Genomic DNA, 8333 nt, shown 5'->3' with positions numbered 1-8333 from the left:
GCAAACAAAAGGTAATCATATATATATGTATATAGATATACATGCATATGTATAAGATAGCTGTTTATTATATATATTAATATATATGGCTGGTGTTCCTGAATAATAATAATAGCTAATATTTATATAGTACTTACTAAATGTCAGGCATTTTCTAAGGCTTTTATTACCTCATTTAATCTTTATAAAAGCTGTATAAAGTAGGTCTCCAGTTCATGGGTGTTATGGACTGAACACCTGTGCCCCCCTCACCAAATTTACATGTTGAAAGCCTACCCCCACCTGCACCTAGTGTGGCTGTATTTGGAGATGAAGCCTGTAAGGGATTAATTCAGGTTAAATGAGGTCATGAGGCTGAGGCCCTTAATGGATTACTATCCATTAAGGAGAGACCCCAGAGAGCTCTCTCTCTCTCTCCACCATGTGAGCACACAGTGAGAAGACAGCCATCTGAAAGCCAGAAAGAAGATGCTGATGAGAACCCAACCTCGCTGGCACTCTGATCTCAGACTTGCAGTCTCCAGAACTGTGAATTTCTGTTGTCCAAGCCGCCTAGTCTATGGTTTTTGTTATGGCAGCCCAAACAGACTAACACAATAGGTGAGGACGACAAGGCCCAAAGAGGTTCAGTAACTTATCCAAGGTCACTTAGAAGGTAGGCAGCAGAGCTGAGATTTGACACCTGAAGTCTCAAATGTTCTCAACTGCTATGCTATACAGCCTCTCATATGTGATACAAAACAAATGGAGTCTTAAAATATTCAGAGATATAATTTAAAAAATTTTATTGAAATGTTAGCAGTAATAGTAAAAGACGGCATTTACTGTGTGTCAGGCTGTACAAAATAGCACACTGTGTCAGCAGAAAAACTGATAGAAAGTGATCTACATCAAAGTAACTAGTGACAAACTTTAAAAAAAGAATCTTGTGGCATCCAAGCAAATCATAATCACAAGAAAAAAAAAATCTAAGTGACCTTAAACTTCTCCATAACAACATTTAATGATAAACTACAGTTGAGCACTCATGTGAAAAATCCACATGAAAAATAATTTTGATTATTTTATGTTTATGTTTACCTTAATTTACACTTTTGGTCCAAACATATTCACACATTATATGAAACTATATTTTATGTTTAATTCTTTGTCTCACTACAGTCAATATAATACAACTTATATGAAAATCTCAACTATATAAATATAATGTGATTTGGCTTAAGTACAAAAAATAAATACATAATACTTTGTAAGTTACGTATGTCTCTTATTACTCATTTATACATCAAAACACATCAGTAGGAGCAAAAATAATTATATTCACTTGTCTGTGATAGTTCCCAACTTTTAGCCATATAAAAAAACTATAGTTTTACATATTTTTCAGTTTGGTATTATGAAGGTATATTTATCAGGGTAGGAAGATAAAGAGAATTTCATTTAACAGTTAGCATTTATAACAAATATTTAGGCACAGGGTAAGTGAGTTTTTGTTTTACTGTCGCCACAGACCTCACCAGACTGAATAACATAATAATAATAATCATGAGATGAAGAGAAAGAGTAGGATGCTAATTTCCTTATAATTTATAATAAAACATCAATAAACACTGTTTAAAGTTAAGGGAGTTTTTTTTCCCTTTTAAATGATTTTGTCTCTTCATGTTATCCATAATCTTCACTTTCAAATTTTAGGCATCTTTTAGATGTTAAAATGTTAACAAATTTTTTTGTTAAATGTTAACAAAAATGTTAAAAAATTAAAAAAAATTTTAAATGTTAAAATTTTATCTTATGTTAAATGTTAAAAAAATTTAACATTTTTTAAATGTTAAAAAATTTTATCTAAAGATCAATGTTTTGTTGTATTATATTTGGTTCTATTCTGCTAACATTTATAAAAATTAAACTTAAAACATTTAATACATATATATTATAGTATAGTAATTTCATTTTTGTGAAACTTGTCTCCCAACCTCCTTCTATCTATATGTGAATCTCTGGAGTTATGGTCCCTAAAATTCCCTGCTGCCTCTGTTAGAGGCTATTTCTTACTTAGCTCTTTGTACACTGTATGCTTGCTTTTTCTTTTCCCCACCAGCAGCTATCATTCTCCCCCAAAATAAATAAATAAAACGGCATGTGTATATACGTGTTTAGAGAAAACAAAGACAATCAGATTAGCTTTGCCTACCATGGCACGGTAATTACTTGGTGATTTGTTGAATTGGGGTCCGCTGGCTTGATGAGATCAGCCTATGTCACCTCATTTAGATTCTGCTTGAGGTGATGTGCAACATCCTTGCTGATTTGCATAGCACCATATGCTGCTCAGACTGAATCTTTGCACGGTATGAAATAATTCCTTTTGACAGGAAAACCACTATTACAGCAGGTAGGCCAAACTGGGGGAAAACTGTAATCAAATTAAGGAAGCAGTAATTATACAATTAGGTTTACCCCACCACCAAATGCCGGCACTTATCTGTTCAGGATATCTAGAGAGCACTTGGTTGGGAATGGCTTGAGGGCCACTTAGAACATTACTGCAGTGTGAATGTGAGACCTCCTGAAGGTTCTTACTCATAATCTGTTTAGTCCTTATTGGTGGCATTAAGTCCTGAGTTTTGCCGTATTTTGAAAAATGAACATTTCGGTCCATGCCTCAAAACCCGAAAGTATAGCCCCAGGATGAAGGATGCAACTACGAATTGGCTTTTCTGTTTAGCCTGTTGGCCTCATGCATTAGTTTATTAGTCACATGTTTAAATTTTAGTGACACAGGTTAATGTTTAATTATCTGGCAGAAAGATACAGTTGCACACTCTGGAATATAATGTTCAGATGATTCTTCCTACCTTCCGACCCTGCCCCCTCCTCCATCTCCCTTCTGTGCTGTCAACCAGCAAGCCAGTTCAGTCAGCTGCACAGCAAGGATGTGATTAGTTATCTCATAGACATCCTGCTCAAGTGGGCTGGCCCCAAGACACTAGTAATCCCTTTACATTCAGAAACCTCACCTTTTCCTTGATCAGCAGGAAGCACTTGACTCCTACATTCCCTAGAAAATTGCTGCTTTTCCCCCTTCCCCGATGTGTGCTCCTGAACAGACCTGAGACCCCCAAGCCAAGCTGAATGCCTGAGATGAAGATTCACTCTGTAGATGACAGGATTCCAGAGGTCAGAGTTCCATGGGACAGCTCCTCTGAGAGTAAGGGAAACTTCTGTTCTTTTTTTCTTTTTAATTTATTTTATTGAAGTATAGTTGGTTTACAGTATTGTGTAAATTTCTGCTGTACAGTTTTTTATATATATATATATATATATATTCTTTGTCATATTCTTTTCCAGTATGGTTTATCATGGGATATTGAATATAGTTCCCTGTGCTATACAGTAGGACCTTGTTGTTTATCCATCTTATATACAAAAGTTTGCACCTGCTTCTGTTCTTCAGGATTCTGAACAATTCTGAAGGAGGCCATGTTGGCAGGAATGCTTTTTAATGTCTCCTGAAGTTAGAAGGAAAAAAAATCAGAGTGTAATTGTGGAGTCTGATGGCTTTTTTATAACCTGCGTCTTTAGGAACAGTCAATTAAGGTTTACCTGCTAGAGTATTTTGCAAAACAAATCAATATCTCATTTATTCAAAATTAAGAACCCATAAGCTTCTAATACAAGGGTCAAAAAGCAGGGGAGATAGGGGCTTCCCTGGTGGCGCAGTGGTTGAGAGTCCGCCTGCCAAGGCAGGGGACACAGGTTCATGCCCTGGTCCGGGAAGATCCCACATGCCGCGAAGCGGCTAGGCCTGTGAGCTATGGCCGCTGAGCCTGCACGTCTGGAGCCTGTGCTCCGCAATGGGAGAGGCCACAACAGTGAGAGGCCTGCGTACCGCAAAAAAAAAAAAAAAAAAAAGCAGGGAAACAGTGTAGCCATGAATGCTTGGGGGACTAGGAAAAAAAAACCCATACATTTATGATTCTAAATATACCACAAGGTTCAGGGTGTTGTCACACTGCACTGCGTGGCATCAGCATAATCAGATTAGCTTACTTTTATTTTAAGAGTTGTAGCCCGTAGTTAGGTTTGATTTGCATTCTGTTTCTTCTAAATCACAGGCTCTAGTCCTGAAAGCAGGAGAGCAAAGAAGGAACTCACAGAGGCTGGAGAGAATAAGCAGGCTACTGGTCTTCTCTGACATGGAATAGAAAACAGAAAACATGACAAGAGTGGAAACTTTCCTTATTGACCTTCCCATTTGTGGATGTTCAGTGGGTTTCTCCACCAAGGAGTTCCCCACCAATGCTGGGAAAAAACAAAACAGAACAAAAAACCAACAATCCAGTTCCTCTTCCCCTCCCTATCCTGTAACTGTAAGAACAGCAACCCACTGGCATTCCACAAATGCTCAGGGCTGCCCATGCCACAGCCACATCCCTGACTGGCTCATCATATCAGTACCTTTAGATACAAGCTCTCAAACTTGCCTGGGCATTTGAATCACCTGGAGGGTTTTTTTAAAAACACTGATGCCTTGGTCCCAACCCCCCATGCCCGAAATTCTGATGTAGTTGGTATGGGGTGCAGGTTGGGCACTGGGATTCTTAAACCCCCTAGGTGATTTTGACGTGCAGCTAAGTTTGAGAACCACTGCCGTAAGTCAGCAGTTCTCAAAGCGTGGTCCTCAGACCAGCAGCATCGGGATCCCTTGGGAGCTTGTTAGAAAGGCAAACTCTCTGGCCTCACCTCCGTCAGACTGATGCAGAAACTGGGTGTGAGCCCAGCAACTTGTGTTTTAATAAGATCTGTAGGAGATTCTGATGCCTGCTAAAGTTTGAGAACAATTGTCTTAAGTAAAGAAATCCTTTAGACAAACTGTGTTGACACCATTTGTGCAGTAACATTAACATCTCCCAAATTGTCTTTTTCAAGAAGTAGCGAGATCGGATGGAAAAACTATGGGCTTTGGAGTCTGGCCAGACCTGGGTTTGTGTCTCAACTCCATCCTTTGTGAGCTGTGTGAGCTTAGACAAACATGCAGTTTAACCTCTCTGAGCTTTAGTCTACTCAACTCTGAAACAGTGGAAATTTTATCTAACCCATAATGTTGTGAAAATTAAACAGGCTAACAACATCTAGAACTGACTCATAGAATACTTTTATTCAGATCTGAGTTCCCTGCCCTTCCTCCCTTCCATTCCAAAGTTTAATGAGCAATAGGAAAAAGTGATGAAATCTCTCTGAGCTGGGAGTCTTCACTTTCTCACCAGTTCCTAAATATTCTTTCCTATCCTCTTCTGACTGCATCATTTATTTTCACCTGAACCAGCAACACAGCATGGGACTTCACCATCAGGCAAGTTTCATGAACTGGGCTCCAGCTATTAGGCCAATGAAGGAGAGTCTGCCTGTGGCCTCATTGGTTGATGAGGGACAAAAAGCATGGCCATCACTCAAACCCAGGCAGACCCTTCCACAGAGCCCCAAGGGCATAGATATTTATTCTCAGAAGCACTCTGAGTCCTTAGAAGTAGTTCCCTCTTTGACTCAGGCAAATTGCTTAGTTTATTCCAATAATTCCCCTGTTCTGACTGGTTTGTAGCATTCATATTTTAACAGAAGGGATTTAATTTCCCATTGTTGCCCAAGGAAAAGGCACCTAAGCACACTCCAGGACAACTGGGTCCATGCAGTGTAATCGCTGATAAGAGCAGTATCGACAATTAACATCTGAATAGGTCATTATTCTTTAACTCATAATGTCTTTAACTCCAGTTCATTCTCACAAGTCAGTGAGAGAGGCATAATTATTATTGCCATTTTACAGATGAAAAAACTGAAGCTCAGAGAGGGTAAGAGACTTGTCCAAGGTCATGCAAATAGCAAACAGGGGAGTCATCTTTCTAAACTACCCTCCACATTCTCTTAATTACTGTGCTGCTATAATAATGATAATAAATAATAAGAACAATATAAACACAAAGAGCACCTGAGAGATGCATAGACTTGGCGACTAGAAACAGGTGCCCAAATATTTATGTACAAACTGCTGGATCTAGAGTAACTGTTTCTAAGTCTCTCCTCTCCACCTACCGCTCGCTCGACTATCAGCCCCCTCCCCTCATTGATTCCAATATTTTTAGTCCCTAGAATAACAAGATCGATTTCATGGGAATACCTAATCATATTTTCCAATTTTTAAAATTTATTTATTTATTTATTTTTGCGGTAAGCAGGCCTCTCACTGTTGTGGCCTCTCCCGTTGCGGAGCACAGGCTCCGGACGCGCAGGTTCCGCGTCCATGGCTCACGGGCCCAGCTACTCCGCGGCACGTGGGATCTTCCCGGACCGGGGCACGAACCCGTGTCCCCTGCATCAGCAGGCGGACTCTCAACCACTGTGTCACCAGGGAAGCCCATATATTTTCCAATTTTAAAAGCACTTGCTTGAAAACAGAGAGGAACTGCACTGAAATTACCAGGTGCCCCAGAACCACTCTTGTTGAAGGAGCAGCAGTATTAGTAGTGTCCCCGGGAGAAGTGCAGTATCTCAGGGCTCACCCCACACCTACCCAATCAGAGCTCATTTGAACCAGACCCCCAGGTGATTTGTCCTCAGTCTGCAGCTCTGAACCAACTCCCAGGTGATGCCAAACCCTCTGGTCTGTGGACTCTGCTTCCGTGGCTGGGTCCTAACACACGTGTCTTTCCCACTTCTCATTCCAGCACTCTCCCAGCCTCCAGTCTCAGTGCTGTGGCCGGGTAGATGACACTGATTTCTATCCTATGACCTTACACCCACTCCCCACTTCTCCTGCCAACGCCTTGCACTTGAGCCCAGGGGGAGCGCAGGGGAGGTTCATTAAGTCCCTCCAGGCAGCAGCCCTGCAGAGAGTTACCTGGGGTTTACAGCTGCAAAAGGGGTGCACTGTTTCACAGTGGGAGTCCCTCAGCCCACCTGCACGTGGCGGTGGAAGAACTTACCTATGAAGCTGATCTCGGTGTCTCGCTGTACCCGTGGCTGGGATAAGCTCCAGCTCCGGTGGATCTCATGTCATTCAGGAGGATGGATGGTTCTAAAGCCACATCAGGTGGATATGGCATATTTTATGGAAGGTTTTGTAGAATGTTCTCACCACACACACACAAAAATGGTAATTATGTGAGGTGATGGATGTGTTAACTAACCTTAATGTGGTAATCATTTCACAATATATACGTGTATCAAATCATCACATTGTAAACCTTAAACTTACACAATGTTGTATGTCAATTATATCTGGTAAAGGTGGTAAATTTATTTACTGATTTAGGGATGGTCTGTATGTTCAACTTCTATCTACACAATGACTCATGGTCTTTTATTTTCCTTAGTTTTTACTTTCTTTCCAAAAGATGGTTTAACTTTTCATCATGTTATCTGAGAGATTTAGTCTCATAAAAGAAGTGGTTAAATTGATTATTAATATTTTTCTTTCACATATAAAATATAGATACATATATTTACACACACATTGTATACAGATACACACAGCAACACATACTTGCAGTTTCTCAACGTGTCCTTTCTTACCGTGGAACATTTAATCAATAAGATCATTTTTTTAAGATCACTTTTAATTTAAACAATTTATTCTCTTCTCAGTGCTATAGTTGTTGTCCTTAAATAGTAGATCTAAATATTACAGATTATTTTTACATGTATGAAAAAAATCATTTTGAAAAGTAGAAATGAAAGAAAAGAAAAAATTAAACATAGCATTGCTTTAAACACACTGGAATCTATGACTGTTATTAAAAGTTTTCACCTCATTAAGGGATGCTGAGTTACACTACAATTCAAACTGGAGTTTAAGTAAGATCATCGAATAGCTTCTTTTGCTTTAATAATTTCTTCCCTTCTTAATAGTACCATTTATGGTGAAATGCGGTATTCACATTGCTGAGAAATAAGTTGAAGGAAGGAACTTGTACAAGATGATTACAAATGATGCTTCCACTAAGGATGTCCATGCCTCTCAAGATTCCGGTTTACAGTTTAAGCACTTATAACCCAAAGGGAAAAAAGATGGGGATGCTCAGTCTCAGCTTCCAGACTGAAACAGGACTATTTTGTGGATGCCTTGAGGACCTCTACAAAAGCCTGTAACTGGAGCTCGAGAGTACGTACTACTCACCTCTTCCCACTGGGACTGAAATACAAACTCTGTAAGTGCAGAAGTAAGGTAGATGGAGCAGAATAAAGAAGATTATTCTGCATCACTCTTCCATTGTTTTCACCTTTCCTTTTGCTAAGTCGGCTGTCAGTAGCTAACTGATGTTTTATTTTAACTG

The sequence above is a fragment of the Pseudorca crassidens genome, chromosome 1 (assembly GCF_039906515.1).
Source record: "Pseudorca crassidens isolate mPseCra1 chromosome 1, mPseCra1.hap1, whole genome shotgun sequence".
In the NCBI taxonomy this organism is placed as follows: domain Eukaryota; kingdom Metazoa; phylum Chordata; class Mammalia; order Artiodactyla; family Delphinidae; genus Pseudorca; species Pseudorca crassidens.
Note: the sequence above shows the minus strand (reverse complement) of the source record.